Below are 24,485 nucleotides of genomic sequence, written 5' to 3'. Positions count from 1 at the left end.
TACTTATACTGCAATACTTAACCTTAGTACAACTTTTCAGTTCTAAAGGCTAAAATAGGATGAGCCCAGGATGAAATACCTTTTAGTAATGTTGGCAATAGCACAAGAGAATAGTAACTAGACAGAATTTGTGAAAAAAAATCAAAAGAGCTTCAATGGTAGATGGAAAAGCATAGAAGTCATGATAACACCTTTTCGTGTGCATGAAACTACACACCCAAGTTAAGAGTGTCCTGGTAACAAGACAGATATTTTCCGTATACTTCTTATGTGTTATGTTTCCACATAATTAATGGTAGGCTAACTAACTGATCTTGAAAAAATTTACAGTCAGGGTTGAAATTAAGAATGTGGAAAACACCTGGCATTAAGAGTTTTGTAAATAATCTTGCTATAATTACCCACAATACCCTTAGCTACCATAATTCTGCTCTCAGACCTTAGATTCTCAAATTGGTATGGAATAATATGAAGAACAAGACCTTACTCCTCCAGGGACGAGAATGTTCAGTATTACAGTGTATGAACATTAATTCTAAAAGTAGGGTCTAAAAGAAAATACAAATAAATGTACACTGAAACAAGAAGTTAAATATATGTCATCATCAGAGAGGGTCTGAATATAGATTTTAAAAGGCCAAAATTTTAATGTTGTTTACACAATTTCAAGCAGATGGAGGACTATAGATTAAAGGTGACATATTGAATGAACTATTCCAGCAATGGGATTTGAAAACTGTGATCTTAAATTTTCTTGACAGAAGAATAATCTTTGAAACACAATGCTAAGAATGTATAAAATGCCCTCAAGCAATACTGCTTTCTTTCACTCAAGTACACAGGTGAATCTTTATAAGAAAAACTCTGATTAAATCTAAGATTTTAATTCCTTCAAATATTTTCTCTGTGTAGCATTTGCTATTTTTGCCATGAAATTAACACATGTATCAGTATCAAAATTATAATAAAAATATAGAATAGGGAAACAAAGTCCAAGCTTCTTCGTGTCAACTTTTATTTTTATTCTTAGTATTTCTTTAATTAATGTTTCTCTCATTAGCTCCATTCTATATTTTCAGAGTTTCAATTCCATGAATGTGGTATTTGTCCTACCTTATTTCGTGTGTTGTCTTCCTGTTAAAATTCTTTCATGCTGAATTTAATACATTTGAAGTTGCTTTTAAGTCCATAAATTGGTTTTCTATGTTTCCCATTATTTAGCATTATTTTACTGTTAAAATTTTCTCTGCATATTTATATATATATATACACATATACATTTCAAATCTCACTCTCTCCTTAGTTTATAAACGCAATATCCTCTCAGATCTTGTGAAAAGTACGAACTCTCAAGTGTTCCTCACATCAACTCAGTTGTGTTGTGATGCATTAGTTCTTTTTCTTCAAATACGTTCTTTTATTTGAAATCACTGAATTTCTTCACATGATTGTTTAATTTCTTTTCTCTTTGATTATCATTCCACAGGATAGTCACACAATTAGAGAGCTAAGAGAAATTCTAACACATTTTTTACTCCCTCCTCTAATAGATCATATTTGCATAAAAAGGGATAGGAACAATTTAGCTCTTTTGGAGTTTTATTTTTCTAACACTGAGGTGGTGTGGTCTCTGTCAATCAGCACAGTAGAGTAGAGCTACAGATGGAGGCAGCGGTGGCAGAAGCTTCATCTCCAGGCCTGTGAGTCTTTCTTCCAAGGCGATCACAGCTGATTCTACATTCCCTTGTGTATTCAGTAGGACTATTGTCATCAGAAAATGGTTTTATTTTGGTTCCCACTAAATATAGTAATTTTGTCGTGGCCTGAGTCACTGTGAACACTGTGAAGTATTTACAGATCTCCCTTCATGGAAGGATCTGTAGCTTTTTTTGTTGGGAATGTGGTCAGCAGACAGCCTTCAGATATCAGTCCTTTTAGAAATGACCTTAATTATGAAGAGTGATGAGGAACAAAGCCACAGGTCTTCCAGGAACACCCACATTCAGTGACTAATTGCCATGTGATCGAAAAGGCCTGGCCATCTTGACTTACCATGGGACAACTCACGGATTTCAGTCACAGAGCTTCCTATAGGTTTGAGCCAATCTATAACCCGGTCTTCATTCTGGCACAACTTCTCCCTCTGCAGAAATTGCTGTCCTTCTCATTCCTTCCCCAGAAGTTTTCCTCAAATAGCATTTCCTAATAAATATCCTACACATTAGGCTGTCTCTGAATTTGCTTCCAGGGGATCTGACCCTGCAGTAGTAACTTATGTGCAATGTCACAGGGTATTTCATCTGTGTGTGAACTCATTAACTTAGTGAATTTACAGAAGACACATGCAGTATCTAGAAGTGGCCCCAAATAATTGACCCAAGTCTCTCTTGCCAGCAGTTGGCACTGATAACTCCTTAGTGATCTTGCCATTCATTTGACTGTTGAACTTTTACTATATTGTAAATAATGAATAGATAGGCCTTTCTTCAATCTAACCTCTCCTTTACGCACATCTTGCAGAAATTCTCACATGCTTTTGGTTGGGGATGATACAATTTTCCTAGTTTCTCACATTTTTACTACTCTCTTTATTTTTTGTATACCATTGAGCATTTTCACAAAAATTCTGGAGAAACAAGGAAATCTGTAAGGATGGGCACAAGGATGGAAATTTATAAAGATGTATCACAATCTTGAAGCTTAAAACCCTGACACATTCTTGATATTAAAATAAATATTTTAAACAATACCAAGAAAGAAAGTAAAATGGAACACTGAAATTCATTTTTAAACAAATGAAAAAATATTGGAGTGTTTTTTCTTACAACATTTGAAGGTGAAATAAAAATAAAATTATTATCTTAAAATGACTTTTAATATAAAGATCTTTTAGTTAAAATAAGAGAAAATTTGTCCCAGATTTTCTAAGTAAGGTTACTCAAATCAGAATAGTTATAATTGGAATTAAAAGTCCAGATTTAAAGATCATTCCTTCTGAATTTGAATCCTGAATCCCTCACATACTTGTCTTAATATTTACATCTGTAAACTGGAGAGTAGAGTAAACTTATGGGATTATAATAAAGGTTATAGGGGAAAAATGCAAGTAAAGCTTTTAACCCAGCCTGTGATACAAGTATTTGATAAATGATGTGTGTTGCTAATGTTATTAATGTGTTATTATTGTTGGTGTTGCTTTTGTTTAAGTGTAGGGACATAAAACTGAAATATAGGGAGAAGGTAATCTTTTATTGCAACATAATTCCCTGACTGAAAACTTAGACTCATGTGTGGCTTTTTCACAAGAGGAGTGACCTTGAGACATGTTATTAACAGTTCTGTTGCTCAGTTTTCTTATCTTTAAGTGCAAATTAGAAACAGACAAACAAACTGGTGTAATACAATGTTCAGACACTATATGTTAGGGGAATCAAATTAAAGATAAAGGTGAAACTGTCTTGAAAACATTTTAGTTTTGTAAACAGATAAGAGATCATCTCTATCATTCTCTTTCTCAGTGTCCTCTCTTAAAGATGGTAGAAGGTTTTCACCATGCGAATGGTCTTGTTATCATATTGATTTTCCTGGATTATTTATCAGTGGGAGACATATGTAATGTGATAGAAACTAATTTGGATTCAAGGGTTAATTATGAACCTATTTGGAATACTAAATTAAAATATCTTATGTTCATCTAATCAATAGAACTGTCAATTTTTCCCCTAATCAGTGAAACTTAGAGATGTGTGTGTGTGTGTGTGTGTGTGTGTGTGTGTGTGTGTGTAGATGGTAACAAGCAGCAATAAAAAAGAGAATGGCTCATTAGGTTTTCAATCTAGTCTAGTCCTTGGACTGAGCCTCCCAGGAAACCATGGAAACAAGAACAAGAACTCAGTCACAGGGAATGAGAGGATTTTCGATCTGCTAAAAAATGTTCTTAAATTATACTTTTTTGTGGTGAACAAAATGCAAAACAATTTGATATTGCAAATGTCCTAATACATTTTCAAGGATATTAATTCCAAATGTTTGAATTATGAGGACTTCTAGAATCCACTTTTCAGAAATGATGAACCTGTGGCCAACTATAAAATCTAAAATCTATAATCTTTGATTGAGGCACTCTTACTCCCTGTGTTCTGCCTGTATTTCAATGTCTTTGTAGCTGGAGGTTTTTCAGTCTACTTTAGCCTCTGGCTCTAGTACAGCTTGTAAACATGATTTTGAGAGGTAAATGTAATAATCCAAAAGGAAAAGAATTGCGATGAAGGTGTGAGACTCTGGAGTTGAAACCCTGGGCTAATACTGACCCTATTTATTACCAACTTGTAGTGTGATTTCTGTAAACTTCAATATCCTCAACTCTCTGGTGATGCTTATTATATCCTTATGATTTTTATGCCATAATGTAAATAACTTGGTGACATATATAGTGGTCAAAAATAAAGGTTTGTAATAATAATGAAAGCAATATTGGCATTCAGTAGCAAATATCAGATTAGTTTGGCAACTCATTCTAGAAAATAAAATTTCTGGAGGTCTCTTCCTAGACTGATTTTATAACAGTTTGATATGTTAAAATTTTTTAAATAATTTTCCAAGTTCTGTATTATGGTATTAATGTTTAAGACTATTTTGATAATAGTTTATAAAGCAATATTTTGAATATTTTAAATTATGAATAGAACTATAAAATAGAAGGAAATAAACATTTATGTACTCATTTTTCTACTTTAATACTTTTTCAGTTGGTTTGCTATTTATTTCCTTGTAGTTTTCACATTTGTAGTGATTATTTTCAAAAGCCTACCTTCTAAATTATTTTTATAGCCTTCAAAAGTAATGTTGCAAATAAAATTCAACAATATCACAATAGTAGACCTCCTTATAATCAATTTTTTATTGAGAATTTTCAGACAATCTCAGTAGTGTTTGGTTTCATGAGGGATATGTGGTAAGTTTTAAGATGATATGATGCATAGTACTTAGAATGAGTCATTACTGTAAATATAGAATTTGTTTGCTAGATCAAGTTCTTCCATCACATTATGTATTTATACACATCTGTATTTATGTGTATACATTCAAATATACACATTCATATATCAAATACACACACATACACACATATATGTATTTATCACTGTTACTGATTATATTATTTTCTAATCCAGAAACTGCAAGTGTCTTTGTGATCCCAGGACATCCTAAGTAACTCTGGAAAGAATTGATTCTCTTTAGAATAAATAGATTGGAGACTCTTCACTGATGACTTTGAACCCTGATAATAATGAGGACAAAAATGAGAAGACTTGTGCCTTTTAATGTAACAAGCAGGGAATGCCTCATTTTACATATGAAATGCCACATGCAAGAAAACTCTGAGTCATTTAACACCATCACACTGTGGTTAGTGATCTAAGTTCCACATCCTGGGCAGTGCCTGGAGGCATCTGATTCTATTGAGGGAATTCTGATCTGATGCACAGTTTTCAAAATTTGGGTTGGATGTGTTTACCATTCCGTTTGTAATGATGAAAGAAAGGCATTGGTTGTGTTATGTCAGAGGAAGTGTTATCAATATTTACCTCATTTACTGCTGAGCTGGCCTGTCTCTCTCTTAGATATTTGTAAAGCTGCCAACACTAGCTTAACTGCATTTCTAAACAAACAAAACACAATGAAGACATAATTTAAATCCAAAATTCTTACTGTGGCCTAGGCTATGCTCAATAACTTGAAGTCGATTTTCTGTGAAGCTGCAACATTTACTCTAGGATTGGTTGAGTTGTGACAGATGTTTTCCAGAGAATAGATGAACACAAGCAGATAAATGGCTGGCAGTAGTATATCAGTGTTGATTCTAAGCTGCATTTAGTCCTTCATCCTCCTTCTTCCTTCTAAACTTCCTCCACCTCCTTTTTTTCTTCCTCTTTTGTCTCCTTTTCTCTTTTCTCTTAAAAATTATGCTTCTGTATCTGCTATGGTCTGAATGTCCCCCAAACGTCACATGTTCAAATTTATTTGTCATCGTGACAGCTTAAAGTGGAGACAATTAAGTCATAAGGGCAAAGCCTTCATGTACAGAATAAAGGCTCTCAGAAAAGAGGCTTCACACAGCCTACAACCCACTTTGTTCTTCTGTCCTTCTCCCATGTGAAGACACCAAGTTCAAGACTCCATCTTGGAAGCAGAAATCATGACTTTGTCAAACACAGGAGTTACCAAGACTTTGATCTTGTAATTCCCATCTCCCAGAAGTGTGAGAAATAAATTTATGTCTATAAATTATCCAATCTACAGTATTTTGTTTTAGCAACACAAATATTCTAAGAGCAAGTCCTTCAGTGATGTTTCCTCCTAAGTATTAACCAGTCAGAAACATTCACAGAAACATCATTGAAAATGTGAGCCTTTTAGATCTTGCTGTTGGAAACATTATTCTTTTCTTTAAGCCTCTGAGTCATCAATATCCTTTAATAGTGTAAAATCCAGATTAGACTGATCTTTGATTAAATTAACTAATAGAGAAGTTGGTGTTTGGTCTTTTCTCACTTCCCTGTGTAATATACCACCCAAATAAATAATAGTCTGACAACATACAACATATTATGAATTAAAATGTTGGTTAAGATCCTAAACACATGTGTTTTAGGAAGTTTTTTATCATGATGACCAAAACACCTAACAAGAACAACTTAGAAGAGGAAAGGTTTATTTTGGTTCACAGTTTCAAAGGATTCATGGTCTACTTGATCCAAGATGGAAACATCATGTTTGAAGGGCATTGGCAGAGGAGCGTTGCTCGACTCAAAGCATCTGAGGAACAAAGAGAAAGAGAGCAGGGCAAAGGACCAGGAAGAAATAAATCTTTCCAGGGCATGCACCTACTTGACTTCCTCCAACCAAGACCTGCATGCCAGTAGTCCGTCCAGCTATCAATGGGTTAATCCATCAAATGTCTTAATCCACTGTGGGTTAGAGCCCCCATGATCCATCATTACCAAAAAGACTTGTCTTCATAACCTGCCGCATTGGAGACCTTACTTTCAATATATGAACCTTTTTAGGGAACATTACAGATTCAAACTATAACAACATGCATTTATATTACTGAGCAAAAAGCAGGCCAACTCCATCAGTTCTCTTTTATGCATTTAATATACCTGAATATAACAGCCAATTCATCAGTGATAGAAACACTGGTACTTAAAAGGGCTGAAATTTCAGTAGAACTGATTTCTATTCCAGATTTCATATTATATTCTAAATCCTCTTAATTAGTTTAACCTGAGTCCTGATTTCCCTGTTAAAAAAAAAAAAAAATGAGAACAACACTAATACCCACCACAGTTTTCTGTGATGATTAAATATCTGTAAAATCACTGGCTTGACGCTTTATGAACACACATTCAGACCTAAGATTTCTCCCTTTATGTGATACACATGGAAATAAGATAATAAAAAACAAAACATACACACTTATGTACAATATAGTACCTGACACTCAAAATAATAACTGATATTAATTTTACTAAGAAAATGTCTTCAGTACTTTCCACATTATACAGATAATACAGAACATAAAACACAAACAGAACTCTTAGTCTGACACAGTTTTATATAATCTAATTTATGACATGGAATATTAGTAATGTTTTATCATCCTTCAGAAAAGGGTGTTGACCTCCAAACCTGGATCAAGTAAATGATGCCAACTTGTAAATAAAATTGTATTTGCACAGAGTAAAAGATATACTCAATTGTACCTATTTGTGTGTGTGTGTGTGAAATTCAGTTTCTTTCCCTCTAACTTTCATAGTAATAAATCCATTACAAAGCACTGATGCACATTAAAAACACCTATGACAAATAAATCATGTTTTTGGCCCTAAGCCACACACTTCAAACATCTTTGTTCTTCTCCATAGTCTTTGAATAGTAAACAAGAAATAAGTCTAGTATGTCACAGACTGAAAGCTGCATTGAGCAGAATTTCTAGGCATAGAATAAAAGCTACTCAAGAGGGAAAAAAAAAAAAGAAAAAACTGGAAGCTTGTTTTTATTGATGTTTTATAGGCATGTCACTCACACCCAAACACACACACACACCCCACACAATATGCACACAGAAACTCAACACATCTTTCTGAATATGAATGGGTAAACATCTCTCTCATTTTTCTTAACGACTTATTTTCTGCACTTCTGAAGTCATATCTTTTCCAGGGAGAGAGTCAGATTAAATGATAATGAAGTAGCTATGGAGATTGGGAAGCAGAGACTGTTGTTGTTTTTTTTTTTTAATTTTTTTTTTTTTTTTTTTTTTAGTTGTTGACTGACCTTTCTTTAACTTATTTATTTATATGCAATGTTGAGAATTGAATCCAGTGCCTTACACACACTAGGGAAAGCACTCTACCATTGAGCTACAAACCCAGCCCCAGAGATTAAGGGAAATTTTACTGTGAACACATGTTTGGGTCTGAAGTGGATGAGTAGAAAAGTTTCTAGATTTTTTTTTTTAAAAACAAATGTAATTGAAGACCTCTTTATCAAAGCATCTGAGCTATGTTTCTCATTAATATTGTTCTCATTTGTTAACTAGTGGCAACCATCTTGATTACACTGGAAAATAATGTACATTTACTAACAAAAATAACATGTGGCACTTAAACTCACTGATGAGGATAAAATGAAACATTTATGAAAAAAATCTTCTAACTCACCTTTATACAGGAAAAGTGCTTAGTAGATTCAAAGACTTGTAAAAATACTGAAAAACAAGACATATCCTAATGAATAAGAACCTCTAACATGTAATGTGATGTTAATAAATTTATTTTCAAAGACCATATATACATGATAGGTCTATCTAACCCTAATACCTGCAACTTACCTTGGTTGTTAATTTGAATTCTAACCCTAACATTTCAGGAAGTTATTGATGAACACTATGGGTTGTCTTAGTCAGCTATTTTCACTGTTGCTATGAAAAGATCTGGCTGGAACAACTGTAGAAGAGAAAAAGTTTATTTAAGGGCTCATGGTTTCAGAGGTCTCAGTCTATAAGTGGCTGGCTCCACAATAAGCACACAACAGCACAACAGGACATCATGGCGGAGGAGTGTGGCAGAAGGAACCAGCTCACTTAATGATCAAGAAGCAGAGAAAGAACTTCATTCACCAGATAGAAATATATACCCTAAATTCATGCCCCAATTCCCGCTTCCTCCAGCACACCCTACTACTTCAATTACCACCCAGTTAATTCAATCAGGGGGATCAATTCACTGATTAAGACTCTTATAACCCTCTGAACCTTCTTGCATTGTCTCACACATGAGCTTTTGGGGGACACCTCACATCCAAATCATAACAGATTGCTAATAGTTGCTTTGGCAATTCCTTACCCCAGGGAAAACCAGCAGATATATATAGTTGACAGTGATGATTCTGTGGATAACCTAGGGTAGCACAGATGCCGTACCATATAAATAGCTACTTATCTGACACATGTATGGGGCCATGGTGCTGCACACCATATGACTTTCCTAGGAGCTTTATGTAACTAGAATCATGCTTTCTGTGGAGGACAGTACGTTCTTCTTACCTAAGACTGTGTTTGGCAAACCTTGACTCTCATTGCCAAGGAACAACCAGAGCACTTTTTTGAGGTATGGCAAACAAGTGAGAAATTCAATTAAGGTCAAATAGGGTATAGAGCAGACACATTTTATTAGACAGAGCAAAAGCTGGAAACAACTATTTAGATATGAAGAAAAAAAGATGTTAAAATAAAAAAAGAAAAAACGAACAACAATAGAAGCTTGCATCCACTCATTCAGAGGAGCTTCGTGAGGCAAATTGTTTTACATTTTCACAGTCCCAAATCTAATCGATCTGTTTCTTCTTCCTAGTAGGAGTTATTTTGTCCTTTGGAATAGTCATCTGTATTTTAAAAGCACTTATTTTTTTATAGAGGTTATAGAAGTATTGTTCTTCCCTCAAGCTTTGCTGTAAGAGGGTTTGGTATCAGAAATCAGTGGAAAGCCTTGTGGGTCCATGATGAGACCCCTGGGGAATTGAGAGATCAGTCAGTCCTGTGGCTGTAGAAAGGACAGCACTATTCTTTTTTTTTTTTTTTTTTTTCCTGTTTTTTTCACTGCAAGTGTTGTCTCTAGTTGAAATAAATGTTCTCAGGCCATGGCAATGGAGTTGGATCTCTGAAAACATTTCGTAAAAAAGAGAAGCCCAAGAAAATTAAATGCATTCAGAGAAAGAAATAAGTTTTCTTCTGTTGGGAGCCCTTGTTTGCATGGTCACAATGGAAAAATCAAATGACATAAATAAAAATATGAAAAATAAAAATACAATTCAAGATGAAAAATACCTGTGCAATTCTCCTTTCTTTTAACATCCAGCAAAATCTTTCTTTTGACTGTAAGAGGAAAACTTAGAGTTGGCATGGTTTTACCTGATGGAAGTTTTTGGAAAGATTACTTTACTTAGGATTCATTCATTGCTTCTTGTGTCGGATTGTTATAAATACAGAGCCCCAGGTATATCAGTGGGAAAAGATTTAGTCTTAAATTTGAAGGCACTTTTTTTATTATTATTTTGGGTACTAGAGATTGAACTCAGGGGCATTCGGACCATTGAGTCACATCCTCAGCCCTATTTTTTAAAAAATTTTATTTAGAGACAGAGTCTCATTGATTGGCTTAGTGCCTCACTTTAGCTAAGGCTGGCTTTGAACTCTTAATACTCCTGCCTCAGCCTCCAGAGCTGCTGAGATTACAGGCATGTGCCACCGCACCCAGCTTGAAGGCACATTTCTTGACTTGTATCTTTAACTTGTAAAGTTTCAGATTTTAGGCCCTTTCTTGGTTATCTTGTATCTCCTATACTCAAATATAACTGCAGAAGAAGAAAACTTCCAAACATTAGCACTTGCTTAAAAGTGGCATTTATTATACACAGGGACTGTTTGATTTTTGGTTTTCCTCCCAAATATTGAATTTGTATTGTTCCATAACTTAGCAGCTTAAAAAACAAATATTTGCCTCATATATTTTCTGAGAACCAGGAGTGTAGGTGCTTCTGGCTCAATGTCTCTCCCGAAGTAGTCTTTAAACTCTTGGTCAGGAATACCATTGTCTTTGGGAACTCAATGTTGGAGTGTTAGTCCCATGTGAATTTTTTGAAGGAGACTTCTGTTCTTGTCATGTGGGCGATTTCAATGATAGTTTATAATATTTCTTCTTCCACAGTAAGTGGTCAGAGAGAATGATACCCAGAGAGAAAGAATGAACAGTCACCAATAACCTAATCTTAAGTGTGACACACTATCATTTTACAATATTCTAAAGGTCACAAATACCAATTCTGGCAAAGAGAGGAAAAAGAATACAAACATTGTGAATACCAAAAGTCAAAGATCACTATTTTGGAAGTTAGCTACACACAGCATTTATTAGTTTATTGATTCATATGATCTATGCAATTAGATTGAAATACTTTTTATTAATTATTAACTGAGTATCTGTTAAGTACATACCACGAGCCTTATGGAACTTGAAGAGAGTCATGTAACAGGATATTTAAAAGTATTTGAGAAAAATTACAGCTGGGTGGGGCTCAGGATTCTGTGAGACCACCAGAGCACGGATGACCAGGGGAGACAGACATCTGCACCCATAACATCTAAACTGAGGAAGAGGGGAATAAAACAAGCATCTCAGGTGAAGAGACCACAGCATATTGTGTGAGCTTTTCAATATATTTAGAGGACAATAAAAATTAAGGGTAAGAAGGGGGAAGGATGTATTTGTGGATAAAGGAAGTATAGAAACCTTCCAGAAGCCAGTAACGGAATCAAAAATAAATCCAGAACCTCTCACAAATCCTTGGTTTTGCATAATATAATTCTCAGCTGCCCTCAGAGAAGTAGAAAAAAAATATGGGTAAATATCCTCAAACTCAAAGGAGTTCAGTTCTCCATTAGAACAAGTTTGGGATGCAAACACCTTGCAAGGATTTGAATGCCCGATTTTTCTCTTATCATACCGAAAACCTTCATCTACTTTGTTCTTCCAATACTAGGTGTTACTAAATCAGCTCCCTGAGGATCCCCTCGATGGCTCTAAACTTTTCTAGGAATGACCTCACAAGACCCCTATGTCATTTCACATTTCTGTCTACATCCCACATTTCACTTGTAGGATAAGAGAAATCCATATAAAGTGAGTTTGGAGAATTGATTTCCCATGAAAAGAATCTATCTTTCTTACTTAAATAGCCTCTCTTGTAATGGAATCACCATTTTACCTACCTTTAGGACACTGGATGCAGAACCTTTTTCCTTTCATTGCCACAGGGAGAAATATAGCACACTAGAGGCGAGGGGAAGATACAATAAATGATACCAAAACCTAGAACATCAAACCTTTTCTCTGCTTCTCTTCATTTTATACCCTATAGTCCCAATATAAAATCTCTATATTTATTTCCTCATTAACCTGTCACTGTTAAGGATATTTATGTATTTGTCTTTTTCTCCAACTTTTATTTTATCTTTAGAATTCTATTCCCTAATACATTCCTTTATTAGATTATATCACCAAATATAAAAATAAATATAATAAATTAATAAAGTGTAATCAAGGAATGTTAACTTTAAAACATAAAAGTATAATTTGTTTTAGAAAAAAAAACAATTGAATAGAGATAAACAACTAAGAAGTTCACAAACTGATTTTCTTGAGACTTTAGCATAGTTATTTTATCCCTTAATGCAGATAATTCATCCATTCATTTTTTATCCAGGACAGACATATTATGTGTATGTATACATAACCCAGAACATATGTATGTGTGTGTATAGTGTATCTAATACACAAATATGAACACAGACATACACACACATATTTACACATATGCCCACACACAAGCACAAATGTGTGTATTTGATATGTAATTCTCTACTCACTGGATTTAGAGCTGTGTTGCTAATTTCAAAAGAAATTTCTATTATGCACAAATCATATAAGCTAGTGATGGTGATCTAAATTTCTTAGTGTGGAGGTTAATAACTTCCTATCTTTATCCTTTTTTAATCACACATAACTACACATTCAGACACATGCACACACCCATTAGGAGCATGAAAGAATGTACTTAAATTTTATTTGTTGGGCAAATAAAAAATAATAGTAGATATCAAAGAATGGATATTCTACAAAACATTTAAAGGTGACAAACTCATTAGCTCAGGACAGGGCAGTCCTAATTCAAATCTGTTGCCTCAGTACCCCTCAGCCTAATGTTATAGGAAGTTTGACTTGGGTTTTTGGATAGGAATGAATAGCAAAATGGAAGCAAAACCTGCTGATCTCTCACTATCCAAGGAGACTGATGAGAAAGTTCCTCTGGGGGGATCTGTACTTGCATGCTCCTCTGTCTCTTATGAAACCATTTCCAAAATATCTTCTTCATCAGATGTTATGTAAACATACAGAAAGAGAAACTGTAAACAGCATCTTAGGACCCAGGACTACTGTTTCACAGACAACATACAAAATATGGTTTTCTTTTGTGTAGAAAAAAATCTTGTGATACACCAAGACAGCCGCCAAAACTTCAGCAGACTTATGTGACCAGAAATTTTGGGAAAATATCCTACAAATGTCAATCCAACTATTTTATATCATTTTTAAATAGTTTCATATGTTAATAAAAGTAGTCATTTATTTTTGAGTTTTATGGAACTCTGACTAGGAAAATAAAGAAAGAAGCAACCAGCAGGGTATTACAGTTCATTCAAAATGTATCTTGTCCAACCAGGCTCAGGACACAACCAAAAGCTACACATCTTTTTTTGCTGATCGCCATTCCCTGAGGACACATCTGTAAGACATGCAGGACAATAGACATGCTTTTGAAAAGTCAGCACAATGTTATGTATCGACCTGAAGAAGATGGATGTCATGAACTACATCACATCCCCAAACACTACCGTCAGCAGAATATCTTGCTGCCATGTTCTATTGCCTGGAAAACATGCTACATAAATCTGGGCTGATGGCTAGAGGAGTATAAAACTGAATAAAAAAAATATTAGCATTTCCTTCAGGGATCTAGAAACTTGGAGAATGACTCCAATATTTTCAATTGAATGGAGGTTGACAAGGATTTACACAGGTAGTACAGATCTTCTAGTTGTTTTGTGACATGGATACAAAAGCAGCAGCTACCCTACCTTGTTGGTGGCTTTCACTGTAAAAAGTGTCTCATTGACACCGTTTTTAAAAATCTCCTGAACTAGTGTTTCTTCCTGACAAAATGTATGAAAAGTCTTGCCTTGAAGAAGGGGGACTTCAAACACTAACCTTCATGTGTCTTCAATGTCATAACCTAAAGAGCCACAGCCTCATTCTGCTTTGACACAGTCTTGAATATGTTTAACTCGCTCCTATTTTCATAGTTCTGTATAAGCCCTAGGCCACACACAAGTCCCATCTCTTTCATTACTCCTTTCTTCCTTCTTGCTATGATGTTCTGATTCTCTTTGCCTTATCCCAGATTTTCCAAATATCAGACACTGATTTGAATTAGACTATTCATCCTTAGGGCAAGTCCTGCCCCTGAGCTCTGCCTGTGACTTTATTTTCTTAGATGTCAGACATACCTGGGACTATATCCTAGACTGTTGGGTAAATCCTTAGTGCAAATGCTAATAGCATTCCTGGTGCACACTCTACATTAGCCCATGGTGTTGACTCACCGACTTCAGCATATCCTTAATTCCCATTGTCATACAGCTTGAAATGCCACATAAAATGTGCTATCTTCTTATTGCCACACAATAGTGCTGAATGACACACTTAGCGTACTGTTACTCACTGTTGAGGCCCAGGATAAAGAGTTAAGTTCCATGTTAGTACAGTTTTCTCTTTGGGGTTTAACGGAAATACTGGTGTGTATGCCATAAGTATCATTTGTAGTGCTACTCAACATGCATTAATGTAGTTCATAGCATCTACTGATGTGAAAACAAAATTTTAAAAACTGTAATTTGTGTTAAGCAGAAAATGGTTTCTGTCATCATTCTTTTAGGAAACAAAAAATAAAATGAGAGGAAATCAGGAACATCCAAAACAGACCAAAATAAATAAAAGTTTCCTTACACAAATGTCACTCTAAAAGTATTTTTAATTTTCATTATGTTTTTCTTTGAAAACATGATATTTAAGGTCAAAGAATAGATAGTAGATTGGTAAATCTGTGTGATTACGGATACTTTTTGCCCTCATGTTTTTCTCAATATCATTGTTGTTTAAAAAGGCATAGTCCCACAAGAAATGCAGATAAATTAATGAACGTGGTGGAAATACTTTAACGATCCCATTTAGTTTCTACATAGTTCAATTAGGTTTTTTTTTTTTTTTTCCCTCAGTTACTTGAGTCTGTAAGCCAGCAAAGAGAAAAGCAAAAAAGGATTATGAAACAGAGTTCAACAGGAAAGTTAATTTACTTTAGTGTGAGGATATGAAAAACATGCCAAAACAGCAAGTTAAAAGATTAATTATGAAAACATTCACCTCTCCCCATGTGTGAGATTGGACTGGCACATAAGAAGGATGTTTTGGAGGGAGGGTGTTGCTTATGTTTTATTTTATCCCCTTCACTCATCATTTGTTTCCATGATGATTTCCACTGTGAAAATCAGTTTGAATTTTCAATGTTGGAAAAATAAGGAAACATTTTTTCACATACAGAAACTGATTCAAATCCATTTTTCTTTGTTCTCAACACATTGAGCAATGCCAGTGGATTTTTTTGTATAGGGTCTCATCATTTTTTGACTCTTGGAGTAGATGTGTATGAAACTTGACATACTCTAAATAAATAAAAGCCTCAAGGTACTAGGAGGGGCTGCTGAATCACTTGGAGTGATAAACTAATACTGTTAATACATTAAAGTTAAATTATTTCTCACTCATCACGGATGGCTGGATTTTCTGAGTTATACCTCTCCTGAGCTTATTGTCCCTTACATTTTGACAGAAACTTTTTATTTGAATGATTGTCATATATTCTGATAACTTGGTGAACAGGCAGTCTCAAGGGGAAACGTACATTTATGGTGAGTGGCAGAGCTTCACAATGTTAACATCCAATATTGAACTTTCTGAGCCATGTTTGCAGATTCTAAGAATGGTATGTAGCAGTCCAAAATATGTACTTTCCAAAATTATGTGTTTGTGTCTATGTATATGTGTATGTGATGTAAATCTACTAGATTCAACATGATGGTGTTCTTGATCTTAAGTAAGATCCTTAAAAAGGAAACAAAACACACAATGTACCATATAACTCATTATACTTATTTTCACTCTTCCAAAATAGTTTTCAGGTACTTGATGTTGAACGAAGGTTCATGATCTGATTCATGCATAGTACTGGACTAAAATAGTTCTCATGAACTGAATTTAGTAATTTTATAAATTGTTCAGTTTTCTTGCATGACAATTATCTGTAGCTGCTAGTATAAACTTTGTTAAAGCAAATCTCTTTCATGTTTACTGATATATAAAATAATATGTATTTTATGGAGTATATGCTTATCTATAAATATTGTATATGTCTGTCCTTTCTAAAACAACAGTAGCAGTGTCAACATGTTAAGTAATTACTGATAATGATACTACAAATCTTTACCAAGTTACACAACAATTTTCAGAATTCTGTATTATTCCAAAACAGAAATTTTAATCAGATTGTTACATCCGAAGATTCCATATTTCAAAGAGAAAGGAAACCTAGAGAAGTGGTAGGCCAATGTCATCTACTCAGGAAAACTGGCCTAAAACCAACACTCGGATTAAGGGGAAAACCCTCAGTCATCTTGGATCCCTGCTTAGTAGATAACACCTTGGTCATGTTTGTGGAAGTTCATTTGCACACAAATCTTTCATCTTCTGAAATTCAACATACTTACTTATGGTATAAAAATCATCAATATCGGTAAGCAGTAACTGTCCATCTTGTAAACTCAATTTTTTTTGCAGTTTCTTGTAGCAAGCAGGTTCATTTGATAATCTCACATATGTGATTTTTCAATGTGAAGCATTAAAAAAAAGAGTGTGAGCACTTTTCTTTTTTGCTTTATATTGGGGACAGTTCATTTATTGTGCTATGTTCTTGTCTAAGTAAAGTTCAAATTTAAGAGAATAGGACTGGGGATATAGTTCAATTGGTAAAGCGTTTGCTTTGTATGCACAAGGCCCTGGGTTCAATCCAGCGCCAAAAAAAAAGAAAGAAAAAAAATTAAGAGAATATTGATATTGATGTTATTTTATACAGAAGGAGCTGATGATTAAAATTATTATATATAGTTTAGTTTCTAAAATTAAGGTATTTTCTCTCATGTAAAATAAAATTTAGACAAATACAGTGCTTAGAAACATTAGATGAAGTGGCAAGTTTCTAATTTGCCTATCACTTTTTTCTCCTACTTTCAAAAAACCAAGTTTTTCATTCAGATTTAAGTGTTTGACACTGAAACTTCATTTCTTGTCTTATTTATCCTCCCTGTCATTATCTTCCAAAAAGTATACCTGCCCCTACCCACCCACACACAAACACCCCCACGTAAATCTCCTGTTATTTTTTTTCTTTTTGAAATCGCTTTAAAATTATTCTGAACACTTGAGGTTCTGCACTGAAGAACTGTAGACTGCTGTTACAAAGCCAAATTAAATTACATGTTCTCAGATTGTCAGAGAACAAGAAATGTTGATAGGAAAAAGTTTTCCTCCACTGACACAAATATCATGCATCAGTGAAGTGAGTGTGCTGTTTGGCTGTATTAGAGATGCCAAAGATATTCTTTGAATGTGCAGATTTTGTTTTCCTACCAAGATAAATATTGTCCTTTATATAAAAAAACAAAAACAAAAACAAAAACATTTTTTTAGGCACTTTCAAGGCATTTCTCAGTGGACTTAAGTCTAAGAAAGTGAACGTATAAAAGAAAGAAGCTTCAGTCTGGCTTTGAAAATGAAGCACAGGAAGCATGAAATTATTTTATTGACCTAGAAAATTAGTGATGTATTTGAAATCCCTATTTATCTGAATCCCTTAAAATAGCCCATTCTAATATCATTCCGTTTATATTTTTGAGCTAATATTGGGGAAGAGCTCTTCCTTAAGTAATTTAATAACTTTCCTTCTGAAACCCTGTTTCTTCATTCTTGAAGGAAGCATATCTTTGGAAATTCACCACACTTCACCTCAGTTTCGACTTAAGTCCTAGGAATTTAACTAATAGTATATCTCCTTGTGGCCAACATCCAGTGACAATGTCCTAAATATCTTGCAAAATCATTGTAGAAAATTCTAGACTCATGGGGATGAAACATCTTCTATTTCTTGTATAACTATATGGTTGTCTATGTATTTCAACCCTCTTAAAAAATGCCCTGGATCAATGGTGTTTTAGTGCTTTTTCACTGCTGTGACTAAAAGATCTGACCAAAACAACTGTAAAGGAGGAAAAGTTTATTTGAGGGCTTATAGTTTTAGAGGTCTTAGTTCATAGAAGGCCAGCTCCAATCCTTGGGACTTAAGGAGAGGAAGGACTTCATGGTGGAGTATGTGGCAGAGTAAAGTAGCTCACATGAGATCAGGAAGAAGAGAGACTCCCCTGACCAGATCCAAATATATTCCCATAACCACTCCTCAATTCCCACCTCCTCCAATCACACCCTAACACTTCAGTTACCACTCAGTTAATCCCTTTCAGAGGATTAAATCACTGATTGGGTTAAGACTCTTACAACTCAATCATTTCTCCTCTGAACCTCCTTGTACTGTCTCACATATGAACTTTTGGGGGACACCTTACATCCAAACCATAACAAATGAGTTATATGCAGAAAAGATGTGAATCCTATACACCTTACATCCAAACCATAACAAATGAGTTATATGCAGAAAAGATGTGAATCCTACCTGGACTAACATTCAAAACCCATTTTTCAATCTTCTGGAACCTCTCTTCTTTTTTGGTGATCATTATGTAGTAATGGTTTGTTTTGTTGATAGAAATATCCGGGATCACCCAATCACTATTTTGAAGCAATTATAGAAAAGTACTCAGTACATGTAGTACCAGTAGGTGTCCATGAGCAAAAAGAGGGCACTTATTTGTTAAGCACTGAGATTTAGTTTGGGTAGTTGGTTATGTATTATTTCATCATAAATGTGGTTTATCCATACTAATATAATTAGGTTCCACTTCTTCATATGTACTAGGTCTTAGACCAAGGAATCCAGAATTTCTTTATACTTCAATTCCAGTCATGATACAAAGAGCAGGAAATAAACACAAGAAATAAGAATAAATACAAGAAATAAGTTACCCAGAGGAATAATATTTAAAACTCTGTTTAAGTCAAGCTTCATGTGAAACTTTTGCAACAGAAGCAAACCTTTGTCATCAATATTTTCTGAGCAATTCTGTTTCTACTTGAGTATAGTTTTTAGGAAGTAAACTACAAGAAGGAGGAATGATCTCTTCATTGCTCTATCTATGACATTTGCCCCAGTGCTTGGAGTACAGAAGGCACAAAAGGTAATTTGCTAGCTATGTATGCCTATGAGTAAAGTCCTTGGGACCATGGTTGGATTGAATTTTATCTTGGTTGCTTTTAGATACTTGGACACAGCCAACTTCCTTAATATCTAAAGAATAGATATCTGCTCCCAAAATTTAATGTGAAGAAACTTACTCAAGTAGAAGAAATTGTTAAGGAACAATTTCTTGGAGAAAGTTCAACACTCTTTTAAGTCTCATAAATCTACAACTTGATTAAGAAGTGTCTATGGATGAAAAAGAAACAGACAGGAAAAGGAAGAAATTAGACTGAAGGAGAGACTGACAAAGGAAGTGGGAGGCAAAGTGGAGATATGGTGTAGATGGTTGATGGTAAGTAGTCACTAACTAAAGGGAGAATGTATTGTATAGACAGCAGGATCAGTGAGTTCATTGAAATGATGAGTTCTTCATGAGAGATTAGAAGGGGAATAGAACTTCAAAAAAAAGAGGATATGTAAAAATTTGTAAAAACAGGATGCGTATCCCTTATCTAAAAGACTCAGGACTGAAAATGCTTTGGATTCCATAATTTTTTAAATTTTCAAATATTTTCATAATACATAATTATATATCTTGGGAATAGGACTCAAGTCTAAACACTAAATTCACTTATGTTTTATACACAGTATATACACACAGGATGAAAATCATTTTAAACAATGATTTTAACAATTTTGTGTGTGAAACAAAGTTTCGTGGTGTAAAATCTTCCTCTGTGTCATGTTGGTGCTTAAAAAGTTGTGATTTTGAAGAATTTGAGATTTTGAATTTTCAGATTCATGAAGTTCCACTGTAACACTAATCTCTTACACTGATTCACACTTACTAGGTGGCAAGTATGGTGCTAAGTTTGTTTTACAGAGTAATAATTTGGCAGGCTTGTTTAGTCCATCTTGATTTTTGTATGTTATCCCAGTATGATTCCTAATACCTCCCTTTCTTCAAGTGTCCAAATGAGTAGAGACAGTTATATGTGATCTATTTGGTCCATCTATCCTTATGATATTTTCTCATTTGATCTTCAAAGAATTTGTAGCTGCTGATATTCCTATTACTTGAAAGGAGAGAAAACTGATGGCTAAAAATTTGACTAACCTATCCCTACCTCTCAGATTATTAATAAATAATGGATCAGGTAGTATGGCTCCGTAATGCATCCTCTTAACCACAAACTCTTACCATTTTCCTTTTTCCAGGAACATGTCAATTGCCTTCTGGGATGAACATTCATTTTCTTTGATTCAACTTTACTAGATTCAAAAATTACACATTATCAAAAGCTGAAGAGTCTCAGAAAAAACCCAATGTCATGATGCTTCTGCAATGATGCATGTTCTATCCACATGGAAGATCTTGAACTTTAAGAATGAGCAAGCATGATAGAAGAAAACTATGCATCTGTTTACAGGACATAGCTAATAAATGAGGAGCTAGTAACTTTTCAGCTGCAGCAATATCACTAAGGACTATATAGCCTTCCTTCATGAAAATAGTAGAACTACTCTGACTGACCTGCACTTTTTTCTGACCATAGCAATATTAGCATTCAATATTCCTAAGCCAATGCTATGACTTAATAAAAATGGGAAGTATACTTTTCACGTTAGTTTTAAAGGCTATCTTATCAGTGTGTGTTTGTGTGTGTGTGTTTGGGTATATGTGTCTGTGTTCCTTTGCCAAGAAGGTGGCATAAAAGGAGCTTACCTCCCAGTGGCAGCCTGTCTACAAAATCTACCAGTTTCTAGCAGTGACAGGGTTTGACAAAACCTCTGACCTTACGTAAGTAAATCAGGTCAGTGTGATGAGGAGGGAGATTTCCTGAGGACAACAAATTTACTCCTTGTTACAGTATGCATTTCCAAATTCAATGAATGCAGGAAATGATGATTTACTTGTGAAATAAACTATAGATTCCAGCTGTCAGCAGTTTGCTGTGTAGCTCCACTGTGAGGACTGCATTCTGAGAATGGAGGCCAAGTTCCTCTAATGTGCTGGAATTGCATCTCCTCTCACAGCACACAGATAAATACCGCCAATTAACTCTTGAAATCTTAAAGCTGAAATAAGCTCCAGCATCTAGAGCAATCAAGTCTCTATGAATGTTTTTAGGATGTTTGAATAAATTAAGCCTTTTATGGGGTTTTTAAAATTAAAATGTATGGGTCTTTGTGTGTGTCTGTGTGTGGATACAATATGAATTTCCCACACGATTAAAACTTTTTTATAACTTGGATTAGCTGGGCTTATTTTTTGCACCGATTTAATTGCATAAATAAGTGTTGGTTTGCAGTGTTATTTATTTATTTGGTCATTGCTGACATACAGAAAAATTATTTTTTTTACAGAATTACCATGGCTATATGGAGCAGTTTATCATTAAAAGGGAGGAAAAAAATGACATAGGAAATTATGATTGCTTATTATACATAAAGTATTCCTCAATTCTCATGAAGAAAAGCAGACACATATATTATTACAACGTGTTAGAGATGATATGTAATTAACTTTTTCAAGTTTTACAATGAAAAGAACATTTTTATTTTTTGCCCTCATTTGATTCATCCTAAATTTCCTATTTCCGTGTTTTTTTTTTCTCTTATTTTTCATTAATTAAAACTACACAGATATTAGCAAACATGCATCATAATTGCTAATAGATAAATAAATCCCTTGGTATTCAGAGGTAAAGTATAGAATAAAATACAGTCATTGATTTAATGGAATGAGATTTGCATGCAAGGTGTTACAAGGGTGAACCTTGAAAACAGTGCGCTTACTAAAGGAAGACAGAGATAAAAGATCATGTATTATTGACCTCCTTTATAGGATTTACCAGAAAAAGCAAATCTAAGATGACCAAAGACTGCTGCCTGAGGCATGTATGTTTACATATACTATGGGCCTATTCATAGTTACTGCCTATGAGGAATTTTACAGGGGTGATGAAAATATGCTAAAATTCACAGGGATTGTTGCACAACTTGGTACATTTATTAAAACATCATTGAGCTGCACTTGTGAGTTGGAATGGGTAGCTTACATGGTACGTAGACATTGATTGTTTTGAAAGGGAGATTGTTTGATTACGTAGGGGAGCGGAAAAAAAGCCTTTACCTTCACAATAAGAAAGAAATTTCTTGTTAGGCTTTGAAGGACTGTTCTTAACCAGTGAATTTCTCCCAATAATCTGAAATAAAGTTAGCTTGTCATGCTGTGCTATATAATGGCTAAAAAAAATAAAGCATAGATGACTATTTTTCTCATGGTTAGAAAATAACTGGATAGCAATGCTAAATGCAAAATATTAGTTGGCTAAAAATAACCTTTAAGCTTTTAGTAGCTCTCCCTCAACTGCAATAATTATATACATGCAGTAATTACACATTCAATAAATCCTTAGGTTGCCTTTTCTTTTATGTTTCTCTACAAGAAATGTTTTGGTATTAATTTTGAGTTTATTCTTATTCTTCTGCTGTTGGAAATACTGCAGGATAAATCCAGCATTCTATGTTGACTATGTTACCTGAGATTCTTTTGAATTTCCTAAATTCATTGCCCTCCATGATTTAAAGACTGACATCTTCCAATCTGTGGAAGAACTCATATTTCTTCTGATTCTCACTGTGTAGTGGGACTTTTACTTTTTTGCAAAGTACCTTCACAGGATATCAAAGTCATCTGAGTTCTCAGACCCATATCATGTTGTCGAGTAGAAATTTCCTCAGAAAAATTTTGCTAGAACTGCTTCTTTTAGGTTTCTTTCTGTGTTAAAAACCTTCACAAGAAATTCTCAAATGTTGTACTTTAAAATCAATAAAATCATTTGTATAACATTGAACATCTATTACAGATTCATTAATTGAAAATGCCATATAAGAGAGGAAATAGCTGTTTATTTCCAAGCACAACTTTTCAATATGTTATTTATGCCTAGAGTTGCATTAATATGTAGTGTCATTTAAAGTAAATATCATAATAAGAAACCACATTTTTTTTGCCACTTATAGTTCCAGTAGAAACTCGTTCCTGACTTTCTTTCTTGGTCTCTCAAGAAAATAAATAGCAAGCTACAAATTTCATTTGAAAGGAAAACATAAATAAAAATTAAATAGTAGTAATCATCTAAGATATCACCAAAAGGCAATTTTTATAAATTATTTTATAGACCTCTGGATATTTTATCATATGTTGAGAATAGACAGAATGTACCTGTTGCCTTAGAAACTGCCATGGATTCCCAGGGGCTTCTCTTCCCTTTTCCAACCTCCTGTTTCACACATTTTTTAAAATTAAAATTGTGAGTCTAGAAGTAGAGGTTCAACATAGAAGTCTTTTCTGTAGTACCTTTCACTCATGAGCTAACCAAATCAGGTCTTTCATGCTGTTTTCTGAATTCTGTTTTTTCCTTCCAACTTTCAAAAACTTAGTCACATTCATGTCTAAAGATAACATTTATTTATTTATTTAGGGTACCAGGAATTGAAGTCAAGGACACTTAACCACTGAGCCACATTCCCAGCCCTACTTTGTGTTTTATTCAAAGACAGGGTTTTACTGAGTTGTTTAGCATCTCTCTTTTGCTGAGGCTGGCATTGAACTCTCTATCCTCCTGCCTCAGCCTCCTGAGTCACTGGGATTACAGGTGTGTGCCACTGTAGCTGGCTAGCATTTATTTTTAATAATCTGTAATGCAAAGCAAAATCTTTTTGTAGAAACATTCTAAAAGTACTGTCAAGCACAAAAGGAAGTTTTAAAGGATTTTAAACTGCTAGAGATAACTGATCTTAATGTTTTGGGGGTGTATCTCCAGTACAATTTCAAT

The 24,485-nt window shown here is 34.3% G+C and overlaps 1 protein-coding gene and 1 long non-coding RNA gene across 4 annotated transcripts in view; one reads left to right on the top strand and one right to left on the bottom strand.

Annotated features, from left to right (window-relative positions):
- LRRTM4 (leucine rich repeat transmembrane neuronal 4) overlaps nt 1–24,485 on the top strand; it is a 787,905-nt gene that overhangs the window by 354,264 nt on the left and 409,156 nt on the right. The gene's annotated exons all lie outside the window — the stretch shown is intronic.
- Nucleotides 9,757–12,596, bottom strand: LOC306644209. Its single transcript, XR_013759202.1, has 3 exons — nt 12,335–12,596; nt 11,628–11,711; nt 9,757–10,077 (listed from the first exon to the last, which is right to left on the bottom strand). It is a non-coding gene; the product is annotated as an uncharacterized lncRNA (long non-coding RNA).

This window comes from Sciurus vulgaris (assembly GCF_902686455.1).
Source record: "Sciurus vulgaris genome assembly, chromosome: 14".
Lineage (NCBI taxonomy): Eukaryota > Metazoa > Chordata > Mammalia > Rodentia > Sciuridae > Sciurus > Sciurus vulgaris.
This window is presented reverse-complemented; position numbering and strand designations above follow the sequence as displayed.